Consider the following 19,273-nt stretch of genomic DNA (forward strand, 5'->3'; position numbering starts at 1 on the left):
ACTATTTACCATTTTTCACACCAAGACATTCTTTCTGCTTCTAAGAGGACCACACAGCTGTATTATCTGCCCACCACAACCCAATCTTCAGGCTACTCTGACAGGTCTTGCAATTCATTTGAGTAGACTTGAGTTCCTCAATTCAGTATCCAGAAAATTCCAATTAATTATAAAAACAGAAATAACCTTTCTACAGAACATAGGGTGCAATTTTTTTCAGTGTTTTTGCATCCCACACAGATGAAGCAAGAAGTAATATCAAATACTACACCAAAAGAGTACTGGTTATTTAATCAATACGAAAGCCAACACAGTGGACAAGACACAGTTGTTCATTGTACAGCTCCTTTGGATTCACAATGTGTGGCTCATAACAAGGACCTCTGTATCTGGGGATGCTTCTGGACCATCCTGCACTGCATTAGTGACCTGTTAAAATCATCATTGTATCAACACAAATGCATCTCTCCCTACTGACAGTTGTTCAAAAGGCAAAGTACTTGCCAGAAAAGGACTGGCTTTCATTCAAAGAAAACAACACAACATGGACAACAGGCAGCCAAGCTGTAACAGCAGCTTGTAAAAATAGAAAAAAAAAAAAAAAAAAAGGTATTTGAACAACTTTACTGAGGGATCTCATATTTTTCTAAGGAACTGTAAGAGGAATCTCTACTACAGGTACCAGTGCTGGTAGATATTAAGCTTCCAATTATTTATTATAACACAGCTGAGAGTGATTACACAGTTTACATATGACTGCTAGGAGCCCAGTACATATTATGTGGGCCATCAGGTCCTGCAGCCTAAACACAATTCTTGATTTAATGGATAAATGAATTTTGCTAAGCCACTTCAAATAAGAGAATGTTTTCTGAATCTGTGCACAGGCTGTGAGTATATTTGCATGAAGTCTCACTCTAAAGAGATCACAACGTACTTTTTCAGACCCAGTAAGAACTGCACTGCAAAATCCCATACCAATGAATTAGATACTGTTTTCTATGGCTGCTTATAAGCTTCTACCTGATGGCTTGTTTGACAGTTATTTTTCCTTTTACTAAATGGTACTTTCCATGAAAGATGTCTGCTTTTCATGAAAAGGTGATGGTTTTCTCCTGTTTCTCTGCCTAACCTCCCCACTTCTTTCTTTTTCTCCACCAAGCACACTGGTTACTTTTCTCATTTTTCCAAATCAGCATCTCTGCACTGAGGAAGCAGAGGGACCTCAGTCCTAAAGGAAAAATCTAAGGCTTAATATAGGGTCAAAGTAAAGTTACAAATTCTTTTCCACTGCATCCTCAGTTGCTGGTGTCCTGGAACTTGACTTCTTAGAAATGCCATTATTGAAGACTTGAACTTTATTCTTTCCTACTTCTTAAGTGATCTGAGTAACACTCAGACTAAACTTGGGAAGGAAAACCAGTCCAAAATTAAAACATGTTGATAAAAAAGAAGAGCTTGGGTTTACTGCTTCATTGACTGGATTTTTTTCTATCATTAGTATTATCTCCGATGTAAAAACGTAATCATTCTCATAATTCAGGATTCTTTTCCTTTTGTAAGATTGACTTAAGAACTCTTCACGTATTCTTAAAGTTGTCTTGTTCTTGGATTCAATGAGCTGAAGGTAATATAGCCACTGGCCTCATCTATGCTAAGTTATGCCCAGCAAGATGTGATAGGCATCAATGCATAATGTCAAACAGTTGACATTTCTTATGGCTTTTTACTCATTACCCCAAAATAAACCAATAGCAGATGAGCCTTGTCAACAATTTGCTAGTTGCTTACTACATTCAGACTACCATGTTTTAGAATGCGTACTATATATCTGGTTGGTATTAAAGTGCATAATGAAGAACATACTTGCATCCTGTATTTTTCCAATCTTATTCACTATATTACAGGATTAATGGGTCTACAGTTCATGTCAGGAGCCAAATTGTTCTAATGAAATATGAAACATTTATCTACTGAGAGGCTGAAAAGGGTAAAGTTTGTTTATTGCCAAGCTTGAAACAGTACTAACAAGAATGTATGTTACTACTTCAGAATAATGCTCATAAGCTTTTACATGCTAAGACTACGCTGAGTAAATAAAATGTAGAAATCTAAAGGAAATCCTATTCTCTTATTTTTATTGAGCATTATTAACAGGCTTGGCTCCATATTGGAAATGGGCTGTTTTCCAGCTCACCTCAGCTACTTCTAAGGTACCTAATGCCCCATTATATTTTACATAAGATATGAAAAGTACATGACAAACAAGGAACACAGTTCTACTAGAATCTGGGAAAATCACGACATAAGCACATTTTGTTGACAGACATATCCAACTGTCACAGCACGTCCCCTGGTACATGGGAACCACTGCTAGTATTCCCGTTCCACTCAAGTGAAGGAAAAGATGTGTGATGCATTTCATAGGGGCAGAATTCTCCCTTTGTCTTAAAGAGCTTACAGAGCAGTTCAAACAACTACACTGCCTCAGAGTCCTAGAATGAGGTTTTGACCGTCACATTGCTGTTTTTGGAGAAAGCCTGTGAAGAACATGTTGGGCAAAGGTACTAAAAGCAATCAATAACAAATGCTACAGAAGAGGTCTTCCAAGTTACAAATACATCAGAACAAAAAAAAGTATGTAACAATTCAGGTAGAAACAGAGAACTAGACTGCAGAAATGAACTTATTTATTCTAGGAGACATGCAGAGTCTTCAGCATTATAGTGCTGTTACAGGTCTGTGCCAGAAGCAAATGTGTATTCATGTTTTGCAGAAGAAGAAAGATGGGGACAGGAGGTGGACTGAGTAACTCACCATGGTCACACAAACTTAGTGTCAGGGCGTGAAAATAGTTCTTCTGCATCCTGAGACAACTCCTTATCACTACAGTCCTCCTGCTCTAAACCTTCACTGCAAAACCATAACTCATAACACTCTTACAAAAATTCAAAATACATTTTAGAAGACATCAAAAGTTCCTACAAAATTTTCTCCAAAACAAAAATGAACTGTAAAAAAAAACATTTTCAGTGAAGACAGAGGTTTCTGGAGGATTATGGAGAGACAGAAGATGATACTTCCAATAGATACTGAAAGAAAAGGAAGGATTTATAGGCATGACAAAAGCTTATAAAAATTGGGAAAGCCATGAAGGAGGAATAAACGCTAACATTATTTTTAAGCTATACATGACTGAGAGGAGGAGCAGCAAAGCCATTGAATTAGAAATGGGGAAGATAGAAGAGCAGAACTGGTATCTACAAACACAGTGGAGAAACATCAGATTGGAAAATTATAACACTGGAAATATGCACATATTATGACATCTGAATGTATCTGAGTTACAGAAAGATGTATGGAAGAGACAACTTAAACTCTGTTTCCACACTACATAAATAGACACTTAGCTACAGGACATGGCTTCAATTCAATCCAACAGCACTGTGCTTTATATACTGCACATACTTAGCACATTCAAAACATCCACGAAATCTTCTGCCATCCTCCCTGTTGTCAGCCCAAAGCATCAGAATTTGAGACATCAAACAATGATGATGGACCAGACTTAGAAATCTTGAACCAGAACAGATGATGCTCATTTGCTGTTCAGGTACGTATGGCGTTATCTGCTCATCTTGCAAGAAAACTATTAAAAATATATATTAATGAAGTAGCTCCTGTATTTCAGATCCACTAAATCACAGCAGGCTGAGTCTGATACAGAAAGAATGACACTTAATGGATATAGGGCTTTTTTTTTTTTTTTATGACAGAATTGTTTTGGATTAAAAGACAAAGAAAAAAAATGTATTAAATTTACCTGTTCACTCCAGGTGCTTTGCATTCAGCACATTTCAAGTAGAAATTATAATTAGTATTTAGCAAGGGGTAACTGAATTTTTTTTTTGTTATTCTGTGGGAATGCAAATACAGTCTTAAAAACAGACAACTCATATGTTTATGAAAATCTAAAAACCACTGGGTTCATATTACATAGATGAGGTTTGTAATATGAGTAATAAGAGCCTCTAGAATTAAAGGAAAGACACTGGCAGCTCTGAGGAGGTAAAAAAATATGCTATATACATGTTTTTCATTCTTAATCTAAAAAATATACACTTCTTAATTTTGAGAATGCCCTAAAATTTAAAGCTATGCTTCCATTTTCAAATAAGTTTAAGTCAGTAAGGTTTTCAAGTTTAAGTATCTCTAAATGCAGGCCTCTTTGAAACATCTTCATTTCACAGCCCAAGTCTGAAGTGCCTCAAGCCTCTTGTCATTTTCAAAATCTGATAATACAATTATCTTATTTAGGTATGAAATAAAATAGGGAGTTTTTAATTAATATATAATTTGTTCTTACAGCAATTTTATTGGCCTACTGCAAATGCCTATTTGCATATGAATATCTCCAACCCTTGTATCCAAAAGCTGTCAGGAGGAAATAATTTTTCAGATGCATATCTTGTCATTAAAAAAAAGTGTAGTAATTTCTGCACACCACACAGAAGAGATGAAGAGTCACACAGGTTTTGATATCTCATCTCTGGCAGACATGAGAACAGAAAAGACTTCACACCAGCTAGAGCCAGCACTTGCTCAATCTTAGATCACTGCCATGGATGCAATGTTCTACATACAGGTGTTTGCTCAGTTAATAAACTTAGAGGCAGGAAACTCACTTATGTGCTTGTTATCCTTCATAATAACCATATACATGCCTAGAGATTAACACCAGGACCTCTTAGCCAAGCAAATCACTGATATAATTTAAATAGCACTGTGATAAAACACTACCCTCCGCACCAGAGGAACTGAGGCACAGAAGTGAAATAAAAACTTGCCAGTTACTGTTAAAGCTGTGACTGCATTTATTTTAAAAACAAAAACAAACCCACCTCTTTGCAGACACACATGCAAAAATCCATTATGGGGGTGGTGGGGTAGAAGAATCTGGTTTTAAACTTACTGACCAGCTCTGTTGGTAAGAGAACCAGGCACCTTGGATTCAAATTTCATGCTCTCACCACTAAACCACAATCCCTGCAGAGCATTTAAGTAAAGCTGTAAAATGGAACATCAAACAGCAAATTCAAAGCTCTAGGATGTACTTGAAAACTATCAAGAGCATTCAGCTAATCAGATTTCTCTGAAATTATTCCATACAGTGGAATACCACAGGGATCTCTATGGGGTTACTACAAGGAGAGAAGCAATAGTGTTTCTGTTACAAACTAAGTATGAATGGCAAAAATCAAGAAATCAAATTACCATGGTAACAAGCAGTGATAAAAAACAAGTCAATGGTATTTGTGGCTAAACAAAATGGTCAATGCTTAGTCACAAGCACATAAATCACAACTTTCATAACTTACCAGTGTAAGTGCTAAAGAAGGACAACATTAAGTAGTTCTGACATTGAAACATTTCAGCACTAGTCCCTTGAGAGACATGCTGTTCCTCCACAGCATTGCATTTCATCGTGTGCTTCTTCTCATCACATATCTGCCAAGTTTAACTGTGACTTGAGGTATTTTTAAGAGGAGAGATCGAGGTACATACTATGCGGAGCCTCATAAAAACCCAGAACCAAGTATCATTTTCTGAAGAAACATGAACTTTATAATGAAAATTTTACATGGAAATTGATATATTGAAGAAAAGCATTGCTCATTCCACCAGCAGTCAATCATGCTTTAGGGAAAGGTATAAGAAAACTCCTGTTGGTAAAGGCAAATTCATTTCCACACAAAGAGTGTTCCTAGTCTGTGATACTCAAGTCAAAACCTAGAAGCATGAGATTAAGTAGTTCCTCTGAAAAAATCTATTCTTAATAAACATAATTTATATGGAAATTAAAAAAACAAAAACAAAAACAAACTATTCCCCACTTTACCCTGCAATAGTCAAATCCTAGATGTAGCAAGAATGGCTGCAAGTGGCTTGCTGTGATAAACATCCACCTTGACACATGATGTGGACACAACTGTTTCATTTTCTTCTACTTCATCCCAATTCATAGCAGGGTTGGCTAAGAAAAATCACTTGAGGAGGTGCTAAGCATTCCCAATCCACATCAAGCGTCCCCAGTCCTAATTCTCTTTTACCTATGGAGAAACTCAGGCCTTTGTAACTCAAGGACTCAATTTTTACACCTCTAAGAGATACTCCATGCTTCAAAGAGGTGCACTCCAAAAGACAATCAAAAAACAGAAGAATTATGTAATTTTCAAAAACAGCATCACAGTAGGCATTAACCCCACACAATCTCAAAGACTATGGTAGAAGAAGAACCATTGCTACTAACCACTCCACTGGGTCTTTCTCCTGGACTTTGAAGTGTTAAAGCATGTATTTTTTAAGCTGTCCGCATCTAAAGATATGAACCACACATGCAGCAGTTTATCAGCTACAGTGAATAAACTGAGGTCCCAGTGAGGATAAAAGCAACAGAATGTAGATTAAAAAAATGACTTTAGTAATCAGAAAAAGTCAGCTGCAGCTAATAAGGAGAAAGAATGTTAAAAAAAAAAAAAATTAAAAAAAAATTAAAGATTCCCAGTTTAACTTTACTGCAGCTGAAACACAGAAGCCAAGTAAATCACTAGACTCTTTCACTATATGTCTGCTGGTAGAAAATTGTGCATGGAAAAACTACCACAGCTGATCTGGTAGGAACACAAGCCCTAAATGGAGGTCTTCGTTCAGGTCAAGCTTTGGCAAATTCTAATCCTTCTCAGGTGACATTACTTGTATTCAACCACATCCAGTTGATCTCTTCAAATATTTTCCTTCCTCTGCTTCTTAAGCCTTCTAGAGTGTGTTTAAGTAGCGCAGACTAATGTTATTTTACCCAATGAGCCTCATATTACACCAGGCTCAATATGCAGTAGTTTCACTTAGTGGCTGCTTGGAAAGCTATTAAGAGAAAACAATATGAAACCAAGTCTGTCTTCAGATTCAGGTTTAATAGAGTCACATTTCAACCCTTTTCCAAAAGCTGAAAAAAAACCCCTACATATTGATGCCACTGCTAATGTTACAATAACTGAAATAAAAGTTGGAAGCAGCAAGACTTTTTCCAGGAGTCTAATGGGAAGAACTGAAAGTAATGAAAATTAGTTTGAGCTCTCAAATACAACATTAGCAAAATGAACTACAGCTCTTAAAAGAGAGAAGTGCCTGACTTTGTCTTTCTGTAGGATCCGACAGTAATATCACGTGACATAACAAACCAGAGCAAGCACCACTTCAGAAACACACTCTGAGACAGATCAACATTACCTCCAGAGCTACATCAAAATGAGTTAGACCAGAGTTAGATGTAATATCTTAACCATTTCATTCAAAATGCAATCCTTGGTATTTATAAATAATGGAGGGAGAGGTAAGAAAAAAAAAAAAAAAAAAAAAAAAGAGGGAGCAAGGAACTCATATGATGCAAAATTAGCATGACAGCAAATTGTATTTTTATAATAACTTTAAATTAATCAGGTCACCTAAATCTAATTTTTCATGTTCCCTTCGATTTCACCTCCTACCTTTTATTCCCAGTGTGCATCACTGCCTTTTTCTTTTCATGGAAGCATGCATAGGAGGGAGAAAGGAAGTAAGAAGTGGAGTAGGTGCTCTTTCAAGATTTCGGCTAGTCTGGGGACCTTGTTGAGGGAAAGTGACTGAACTGGGAAGGCCTTTGTCACTACTAAATACCAGGAAGCTTCTCTGGTTGATCTCAGTACTCCAACAAAGTTAAGGTAATTGTAGCTGTACATGATTTAGTTACATATGCCCAGGTTCCTAAAGGGACTGGACTCTCTATGTTTCCTCTCTACCCCTGATTATTACTAAAACCAAGCAGGAACAAGCTAAGTACCTGATACTTTTCCAAAGAACAATTCACAAAAGGGTTGAGGCTAGAAGGGGCCTCTGGAGGTCATCTGGTCCAGTCACTCTGTTCAAGCAGAGCCACCTAGATGCAGCTTTACAGAAACCAGATGGCTTCTGAGTATTGCCAAGGCTGGAGATGCCACAACTTCCCTGGACAACCTGTGCCAGTGCTTAGTCACCCTCACAGTAAAAGCCTTTTTTTATCTTCAGAGGGAACCTCCTGTATTTCAGTTTATACCCATTGCCTCTGGTCCTGGCACTGGGCACCACTGAAAAGAGCCTAGCTCTGTTCTTTTTGCATCCTCTCATCAGCTACATTGACAAGATGCCCCTCAAGCCTTTCCCAGGCTGGACAGTCCCAACTATATCAGCTGTTCTTCATGGGAGAGATGCTCCAGTCCCTCAGTCATTTTTGTGGTCCTTTGTTGAACTCTCTCCAGTTTATCCACGCCTCTCTTGTTCTGCCACACTCTCCAGGTGTGGCCCAACCACTGCTGAGCAGAGAAGGATCAACTGCTGGTAATAATCCTCCTAATGAGCCAAGAACACCATTAGCCTTCCATGCAAAAGGATGCAATGTTGCTCATGTTCAATATAGTGCCCACCAGAACACTTCCTACCAAGCTGCTTTCCAGCTGAGTGGCCCCCAGCATAGCAATGCATGGGGTTGTTCTTTCCCAGGTGCAGGACTTTGTATTGTTGAACTTCAAGAAATCCTATTGATTTCTCCAGCCTGTTGAGGTCCCACTGGATGGGGGGGTAATTTCCAAAATACTGCTGGCACAAAAGGCAAATAACAAGACACTCAGCAGAAAAACAATGTCCTCTTCTTGTACCCAAAATTGAGCAAAACTAGATTCCCACTGACACAATCTAGAACTCTGTATTGGTTTGCAGAGATTATGCAAAAGAGATGGACAGAGCATACACAGCACAAATACAGGAAGGGAACAGGAAAACTGTTTACTTTCTTCCTAAGAGAGATACAGATGAGGCTGAACTGTGCTATTGCAATGGAGAAAATGCTGGGGGTTTTATGCTAGTGAACACCCTTGGAACAGGGGGCTGCATAATCCAGTGAACAAGGACATCTGAAAACCAAAACTGGAGATCAGATACCAAACTTTGTCCCAAACTGGCAATCACAAGGTTATTGTATGTTTTCTTTTTTCTCTCCCCCCGTGTCAGTTTTGTTCACTTGAACCCTTCAAAAGAAGTATATATTTTTACTACTACTTGTGTACAGCACTAGAGATACACACTATGTAGCACTAAGTAGCCTACAGGTTCTGTTCACCTAAATACAATACTCTGCAGATTTGCATCTCAATTTCACAGCAAACACATTGCATTGAAGTAGTTCATAGATTTCTGCTTCTACAACAATCTCACTAAAAAAAAAAAACAACACAAACAAAAAGCAAAACAAACAAACCAGAAACAAAACACAATAAACTTGAATCTAAGTAAGTTTTATAAAAAAATAGTTATTTAAAACACTACAAAAGTGTTGAGGGTCTTTCTCATTTTACTTTCCAGCTACAAATGTTTCCTAAAACTCAATTCCAAAAAAAAAACAACACACCACTGAAAGCCAAGTGCAATAAATTAAGTTCAGTAAAATCTGAAACTTAATAGAATAGTTATGAGCATTTGTAATTCTGCATTTTCATTAGCTAAAAACCATAACCCAATGTCATTTCAGCATCAGTGAGGCTGCTGCACTCCAGCATACTACAGTAGAGCTGTCAGAGATACAGTTGGAAGCCAAAGCATCTGTTGAGAAGCACTGTTTCAATTAGATGCTTTTTTAACTCACATACTGCCATAAAATTAATATTTTCCTATTGTCATACTGCTCACCATTTACATACAACAGGGATTTATATTTTATTACCATTGTCATTGATGCACACATGCATTAACCAAGAGTTTTACATGTGGAAAGACAAACAAAGAAAGCAATCACTGACTTCCTGAAGGTACCCTCTTGCCATCAAGGTAGATTTCCAGAGACCAAATTTAGAGGTAAAACCACCTCCTGAGAATGCTCCTGATGAAGGTATTAAAACACATCATTCCATAAGGCCACATAAATAAGCAAACACCCTAATAAATGTTCTTCAGTTTTAGGTCCCTTGCAAGAATTAAACATCTCAAGTTGGAGGCCATTTCTAAGTATTTTGCAATAATTGGTAATATCTGTAAACAACCTCAGTAGCTGCTGTGCTGTTGTGCTGTGAACACAACCTAATGTACCTCGGATGCATTGCAGGCATCCTGCCAAGTTACAGTTACTATTGCTGAGTCAAAAACTGAATCTATGTCTGCTGTGTTATTAGCATGCACTGTGTAAAATGAAAATTAAAATAGGTCTGAATTAGCTGTAGTAAAAGACCAAAAAGATTTCTGCTAGTGGAGGGAAATCCAGGGCAGATTCTGCTCTGATGACCTTAACTCAGAGGCAATTGTCTAAGTATGGGTAGCACTACATGACCTTACCTCAGTTGGGATCCTTAAGTATTACCTCAATATAGATAAAGTGAAGTTAGAATCATGGAATCATTAAGGTTGGAAAAGACCTTTCAAATCACCAAGTCCAACCATTAACCCAACACCACCATTCCACCTAAACCATGTCCTGAAGTGCCATGTTGGTTTCCATTCAAAAGAGTCTTGGCTACATGTTTCTCAGTGGAATCAATAGGTAAGTCAGTAAGTTTATGACAAAAAAATTATCACATCTACCAAAATGATGTAGTAATTCAATAAAGAACCCAAAGCAACTCAGTAAAACCTATCTTTGCTGAGCATAGTTGCTGTTTCCGTGGTTTCCAACTTGCCTAGCAAGTTTTAGTACGGATGCACTGGGTGTTGTCAGCGCTGTTATGCATGTGCAGATTAATATGTGTATGCACAACAGCCATTTGTCTGATGTGGCTAGTTTGGGGTTTTTTGGTATTTCAAAGGTGGCAACCATACGGCTGAAAAGACCATACATTGGTGCAGAGCATATCGTTGTGTGTAACATATTTCAGCCAGCATTTCAACTCAGAAAAGAAAATAACGTGTCTGGATCAGGAAGTTTATATTTTGTCACATCAATGCAATTATCTAACTCAAACTCTGCTGTCCCTTTGCAGTGCAAATCAGCACACATTTCTCCCAGTATATGAAAAGGCACACACCTCATCTTCATTGCTGCACATGGTGTACTTGGAACTCAGTGCTCATGCAACTGCCCAGTGATTAAAAGAAGCACCAGTTTAGGCAGTACCTAAAAGTCAACCTCACAAACACTATTTATCTTTTAGGCCCCTTCCTCTGTCTCACTTAATCTATGCTTGAGTCTGCTTTTCATCAAGACAGAGAAAATCTTGACAATTCTCAAAAGAAAAAAAAACAGGTAAAAGTTTCTGGCAAGGTAAATTTGAGACTCGTAATCCCCCAACCATACACTCTGGATTCTTTTTAGATTTCCATTTTTTAAATCCTAGAGAGCAAAACTTAGGTTTTAAAACCAGAAAATCATACTAGAAAAATTTTCAGAATGTTTTGGATCTATGTTAAAAGTACATGAGATTTGCTGCTGCCCTCTTCATAATTCCATTACAAGAGTGTTTATTTTGAAATGCAACTACAGAACTGCGTGCCTCTTCCAAATATTACTTGTAATTACTTACACTTTCCTTGCAACAGTCATACAAACACCATCCCATAAAAACAAAACAAAACAAAACCAAAAAAAGAAGGAATACAAGCAGATAGCATAAATTCCCTTGCCTTATAAAAGGACAACATTTTACAGATACATCAAGCACTTAGCTCTACTGAAATTAGTATTTCAGAAAGAAACATGTAACTGATTAATTACTGGATGCTAAGATTTGCAAACTGCCTGCTGTCAAAAGATGTTTCTCCTATTACAGTGAAATGAAAAAGCATGAACATTTTTTGCACTGCTCATTGAGATCTTAACTGATGGGATCTTATAAACCTCTCCTTGAACACATAATCAAGGTACCTAAAATGCCAGTTATTTCTCAGATTTCCCTTAAAAAAATCATCATTATCTGCCCCATACTACCATTTTACTCCTTTTTTTAATGTTGTTTAGAGCTTCACAGTTTGCACATTCAAGTCCCTAAACCAAGAGGAAAGACTAGGAAACATAATCACCAGTCTTTTGCATGCCTGAAAAGAAATTTGAAGTGACAACTTTGCATTTAAGCAACAAGAAATTGCATCCAAATAGAGTAGGATTAAAGCACAGAAGATATAGTCATTGGACTGTTGCATTCAAGAGTATTTAAGAACAAACACAAAGATGGGGAGGTGTGAACTGTATGTGTCCAAAAGATTCTAGCACCTGCTCCATGAGTCACAGTCCAATAAATAAAAGTTAGAGATGACCCCAAGCTGTGTGGTGTGGTTAACAAACTGGGGGGAAGGGATCTCATCCAGAGGGACCCTGCCAGGCTTGAGAGATGGGCCCATGCCAACCTCATGAAGTTCAATAAGGTCAACTTTAAGGTCCTGCACCTGGGTCAAGGGAATCCCAAACACAAATACAGGTTGGTTGGAGAACAGATTGAGAACAGCCCTGAGTAAAAGGAAGTTGGGGGTGTTGGTTGATGAGGAGCTCAACATGAGCCAGCAATCTGTGCTTGCAGCCCAGAAAGCCAGTTGTATCCTGGGCTGCAAAAAAAGAGGCAGAGAGGTGATTCTGCCCCTCTACTCTGCTCTCTTGAGACCCCACCTGTAGTACTGTGTCCATTTCTGAAGCCCTCAACACAGGAAGGACACGGAGCTCTAGGATGGAGTCCAGAGGAGGGCCATGAAGATGATGAGAGGGCTAGAGCACTTTTATGAAAACAGGCTGAGAGAGCTGGGGCTGTTTAGCCTGGAGAAGAGAAGGCTCTGGTGAGATCTTATAGTGGCCTTCCAGTGCCTGAAGGGGCTACAGGAAAGCTGGGGAGGGGCTTTTTACAAGAGTATGTAGTGATAGGACAAGGGGTAATGGTTTTAAGCTGGAAGAGGGGAGATTTACATTAGACATCAGGAAAAAAATATTTACTGTGAGGGAAGGTTGCCCAGGGAGGTTGTGGATGCTCGCCCCCCTGGAAGCGCCCAAGACCAGGTTGGATGTGGCTTTGAGCAACCTGATCTAATGAAACATGTCCTTGCCCATGCAGGAGTGTTGGACCTAGGTGACCTTTAAGGTCCCTTCCAACACAAACCACTCTGTGGTTCTATGAGATGTGTGTGGCTTTGAAAGTAAGGTGCTAAGAGTCACCAATCACAAAGCAGAGACATACAATTAAGGTCTCAAACCCTGTAGTTTCAGAGGAAGATTTACAGAGGAAAGTATTGATACTTCATCATTTTAGATGGCTTGCAGTCATCGTTTCCAGTCCATGGTCAGAACACCAATTTACACATCAACTAGGTATTTTGAAATTGGATTTTGTACACAAACATGTTTCTTGCAATTCTTCCTATTCCCTACCTCAACTGCAGAAAGACAAGATACAGGAAAACACTGGATTGGAAAGGTGACATTAATTAGAGTGCATGTCAGATGCATTCACTCACTCTTTTCTCTCCTGTGCTTGACTCTGTTGCACCATCATCTGTCTTTTGATGAGCATACAATGGAAAGACCACCACCCATGATCTCTTTTGACTTCTTTTGTCCTCTGAGTTTTCAAAAAGTATTAGCGAAAATGGACAGGACTGTTCACATTGTGGTAAACCCTCTGAAAGATGCAAATGCCAGAGGTAGAGAAACACAGCTGCATCAGGGTAATCTCAAGTCAAGCTCACACATTCTCTTACTGCTCACAGATATATGAAGTTCACCAAGGACATTTATGTACAAGCTGGTTGGACAAAGCCATCATCTAGACAGGAGAAATAACTGTATGACCCAAACTCTGCATCTGCTCACTAACAAGATCCACTTGGCATTACTTCCTAAAATGTGTTAGTCAGAATCTATATATCAAAAAGTCCTACCACAAGCCTATTCCACATTCTACACCAAAAATTACTTGAGAAGAAATTTTTAAAGATGTAAACATAGTAAGACTGCTCCAAGGGAGCAAGAAGGGATAGATTTGCTCTGCATGCAGAGTGACTTCACAGCACCTGATATATTCCAAAGCACTGCATCTGCTTAACAAGTACTACAAAGACAATGAGCATGCAAACACCTAAGCACCTAATTTTGGTGTCCAAAGCAGTCCATGATGAAAGGATCAAGCTGTTATATTTGTGCATTATCAACGGCCAAAATGTATGAAGTCATGCTTTTCACTCAGAAAAGGATTAGCAAATACTTGGAGCTTAGACAAACACAGAAGGTTCTCCAACTGTGCTTGAACAAAACTTTGAGGTGAAAATAGCAGACATGCCTGACAAATTTAGTTTAGTATTAAAAAAATATCTGAAAATAAATAAATCTCTAATACAAGAGAAAATAAAAATTTCAGGGACAGTGTGTTGAAGCTAACAGAGCTACACCAACAGAGTTCTAATAAAGGTCAAAATATTGGATGTGCTAGATCCCTTCTCATTTGGGGTTGATTTCAGCTTACTTCAAGGGCTTCATTACCCAATGAAGATGTGTACATCCGAACTATAGTTCTATTATACATAGAGGTAATCAAGTAATATTATTTAATATTTATTGGTTTGGGGGTATGCTTTAGATGATCAAAGGCAGACATGTACTGTAGGATGAGTGAACTGTACCTGCAATTCCATGGACTGTACTGAGTAGCACTACATCAATTATAAAAGAAAATGTAGACATTTTTGTTGCAGATAATTACACGTAGTCACATGAATCACAACCCTGGCATTTATAAGCAAGGCTGCATTTTTTGAACTGGTTGTTATGGTCAACTTAAGCTTCTGAGTTTGATTTACAGTGCACTGGGAAAAATCTGCATCCTGTGATGATGTGCAGGTTCGAATAGACAGTCTCCTCTTATCTGTGGTTAACTAAGAAGTTTTGGTATTAAAAAAATAGACAGATGATCAGAAATAAAATGCAGGGGGTTGGAAATAAAATAAACAAACAAACAAGAACAAAGAAATAGCTTACAGAAAAATTATTTCTTCATACCTTAAATTTTGGTAGTAAACATCATTTACACTTTCTAACTTTTAAATAATGACATATTTTTCATTACATGCAGCTTATGTAAACAACAACAGGCTAGCATACTTCATCACAATTATGCTGGTCTGTATGCTGCAAATTATACATTGAAATGAAAAACTGCATTCTCGCAGTTAACATACCAGCATCCCTATATTAGTATACAACCTCACTTTTGGTATTTGTCATGTATTTTGAACTGCTCTAGTAACAGATTTCAGCCAAGCTTTGGAAAACATGCATTTCCCCAAAAAATGGAAAATATAAAAGTAAGCCAAGTTTATCAAGCAGACAAATATAATTCCTTCACCACACTGTAAATCTTCCTTCAGGTTTTAATACAAAATAATGTATGCATATACTTCCAAGGTCTGACCAGACCCAGCCATCTAGCCCAACGTCCTAACTTCAGGTCCTGTAAGGGAATCTAAGGGATGGATACAGTCAAGGAAAACATGCATAAAGCAACACTGTGCCAGCACATGCTCCCCATTTTCAGTTGCCACCATAATGGGCCTGCAAACACCTAAGGGAGTCGGATGCATATGACTTGCTGCAGGGTATCCTGCCTGGCATCTAGTTGCTCAAAAAGGTCATGCGCATTCCAAGACCAAAAGGATAATATTTTAAATATCACAAGCAGCACTAGGAACTTACCTCAAGAAACTGAATCAAGTAGCTAAACTGAGGTGTCTGTTTTCATGGTGAACATCGCCCTTGGCATTCTGAGCATCTCTTCTGCAAATCTTTGCAATCAACTGGAGCATCAGTTATCCTCAGTAACACTGCATCATTAGCTAGTTTGGTATTCAGTCATTCACACACATCTTTTGACTTTCCCTGACATTTTAGTTTAAGAAATTTCCTCAGATTGACCAGATAACAAGGTGTAAGTGGCCAAAGTTTTGATTTTTTCAATGGTTACAGTGTTAGGATATTCTTACTGCTGTAGTAACAATGTGTACATAAAGTAAGTTTAATAACAACCTATCCTAAGTAGTATGGGGCTAACGTAGAGAAACTGCCCTCTAAAACTTTACTACTTTCCCAAAAGCTGACCACAAAATCCAACTGAGACAGATTCCAAGATTCTCCCTGTCTTAGCCAAGTATCTAGTTAGGAAAGGTAAATCACGGTCCCCAGTATCTGACCAGGTTTTCCTTCTAGTTGTAGTTGTAAGAGCTTTTTATATTATTAACTGGTTTGTGGTCAATATTCCCACCTTATTATAAGATGATACAGATTAAATTGATGTAATTTTTATTCCATCTACTATGGTCCTCCCTATGTGCACACACTCTTATAAGCACCATGCACAGAGCTATAGTAAGCTCTGAGAAACACTTGAGGAAATTTCCTTTCCCAGGCACTCCTATTTCCACCTGTGACTACTTTGCCATCACCACTGTCACTTAAGTCATTGTCACAGATATTGTCCTTTCTGTACATCTAGCACACACAGAGTGCAAGCATCCATGAGATGAGTATGCACCTTAGCCCCTAACATACTCCTTGAATTCAATAGAAAGATAGGTATTTGATACCACAGTTTTTCTTTGAGTTCTTAAATACAGGTGACTTCCAATTTCCCAGAATGAATGTTATCATTCCAACATTGGAATAATTTTTCATTAAGTCTCATGAACTCCAGAGAGCCTCCACATCCTACAGCTAAGTCTTCCTATCAATACAGAACCTGCTATCACATTGACTTTGTTTTGTTTTGTCAGGGCATTTTGATAGCATCCAATTTTTGATGACTGTTTAAAACAAACCCTATATTGTTTTCTATCAATACTTCTGCAAAACACCATCACTTCTCCCAGTAAGCCAGCCTAACAGTCCTCATTTCTACATACTCCCGTTTTGATCTGAGGTACTCTGGGAAAGTTGTCCTTACCATGTCTGAAAGACAAGAGAAAAACCACTCGTCTATTTTGCACCCTGTGATGTGCAGTGAAATGCTAAGACATGAAGCTGCTTATCTTTTAATGAAAACTGAATCAAAGATAGAAATTTAATGAGCAAAAAGGTATCCAAGAGAGATGACAAGTCATACAACTAAACAAGAAAGGGAAAGGAGGTGCTTTGATATTAGGCTGAGTCAGCTGTGAGATTATATCACTGATCTTTAAGCCATGTAACCTTTAAATATGTTTTAGAATAGTTCCTGCAGGAAAGGCAAGTAATCATTGTTACCTGCTCAGGACAAAGACTTCCACACAGAGAATTTGCTGGAGGGTTTCAAGGCAAGTAAGGTTCTGCTCTGAGCCAACCAGGCAAAGCAATATTCTAATGAGCTGCAAAAGTAACTAAGAGCAACAGTGGAGTTAGCAGACTCTGTGGATTATAATGCATTCATTGAACAATTTTTAATAAGGTGACATTGACTAACAAAACAGAAATTAACGTCAGGTAGGAACCACATTTTAAACCTTAATTTTTCATTCCACTTCTACTGCAACATTGTACATGTTAGCTTGGAAAAGCGTTGAAAGCAGAATGGAATGAAGAAGTCTGGGAATGCCCACCCAAATTTACTAAACTCTTGTTTATTAGGGTATTCTATATCAGCGACAAGTCCACACCAACACTAATATAGGCAAACATATTTAAAGTTTAGTGTACATTTAGCTGCTTTAAAAAAGAAAAAACAACTACACATTACATTAGCCCTTTATTCCAGACTGAATGCAATTGATTTCTACCGCACAGGAGACTTAATCTATGCCAAAACTTTTATTTCATTAAGAAAATGATATTATGGAGCATCTGAGATCATGTAACGGACAAAACAGAATGCCAGAGAAATTTTAGCTGCCAGTACCCCACAGTGAATGCCTGATTATTTGCAGATGGGATATGGAAAAATTGTGAAATTATTGGAATTTTGGGTCCTGTACGAAAGCATTACTTCAGACTGGATGTGTCATGGCAAATGTCTACTATGATTTGAATGCATTCTTAGAGTTCGCTTTCAGTGCTTAGAACTGGCTATGGTTACTTCTTTAGACTTAATAACTGAAAGTGCCTGCATTCTTCACAAGCACAAAACAAAACCCTTAGGTGACAGCACAAAACAGTGCCAGTAAGTTAACTGTCAATACTGACGTTATTTATCCAATAACTGAACTAAGAACTAATTTAAATCAATCTCCTCTGGAAAAGCCAACTGTTCAACAAGCATAACAATTGGTCTAAGATCAATCAGCAAACATGAGATCAATTAAAACCAGCTTAAGTTTTTGTAGGAGGACAATTCACACAACAGAGTTAGATGTCTATTCATTTCAGTACTCCCACAATGCAATCCTTAAGCTCTGTTGTAAAGCAGAAATACCACTATCACCCTCCACTGTCTAGCCAGCACTTTAAGTAGTTCCACATTTAATTAAAGACACAGTATAGCCTTTGTTAGCACAGATAGTCTGGTCACTTTAAAGGACTGCTATCGTTTTAGCCACACACACAAAAATTAAATTCTGGAAGCCATCTGTTGAAAAACCATCTAAACTAAATTGCTTTACGATTTTATTTGTACCTAATCTGAAAGCAACATATGCATGAGAGTGCAAACTATTTTCCTTTCAGTTTTATTACTATTTGTACTGGCTTACTGCTGGAGACGTTAGCTCCCTCCCCTTCCAAATAATTGCACCAGGAGTGTAACTCTTTCAGAAGTCACAGCTTCTCAGCAGCTGAGCCACCTGATTTTTTGCAGGTAACTTTAGAAATGGAGGCCAAGCAAGTAATAGGAAAAGGGATCGCAAAATAATTCAGAACGTGTGGGTAGGAAAAACCCTTTATACTGAAGGTGTACCCTCGCGCCTCAATAAAAAAAAAAAAAAAGCAAAAAAAAAACACAAAACCAAAAATTTTAAAAAGGAAGAAAAAGACCCTAAAGCGCAGCCCGGCGGCAGCCCTGACAGCTGCAGTAACCTCTTTGTCCACATGGGTGCTGTACTGGCACATTTCACCGCTCCGACTCCTAACTGGTAATCCCGGCATCAGCATCTTAGGAAAACAGATTCAACCCGAACGCACCGTTTCTCTGTTTCTATCTCCAAGGGACCTGCGGGCTTTCAGCAAGAGCCGGCGGCGCGGAAAGCCCCTCGGCGCTGGGGAAGGCGCGGTTGGCTCGGTGGCCGCGGCTCTTCCGCGGGCTGAGCCCCCGCGCTCGGGGAGCGGCTCGGCGGGCCGGGGGTGCCGGCAGCC

This window comes from Chaetura pelagica, unplaced genomic scaffold (genome assembly GCF_000747805.2).
Source record: "Chaetura pelagica isolate M959 unplaced genomic scaffold, ChaPel_1.0 scaffold76, whole genome shotgun sequence".
Taxonomy (NCBI): domain Eukaryota; kingdom Metazoa; phylum Chordata; class Aves; order Apodiformes; family Apodidae; genus Chaetura; species Chaetura pelagica.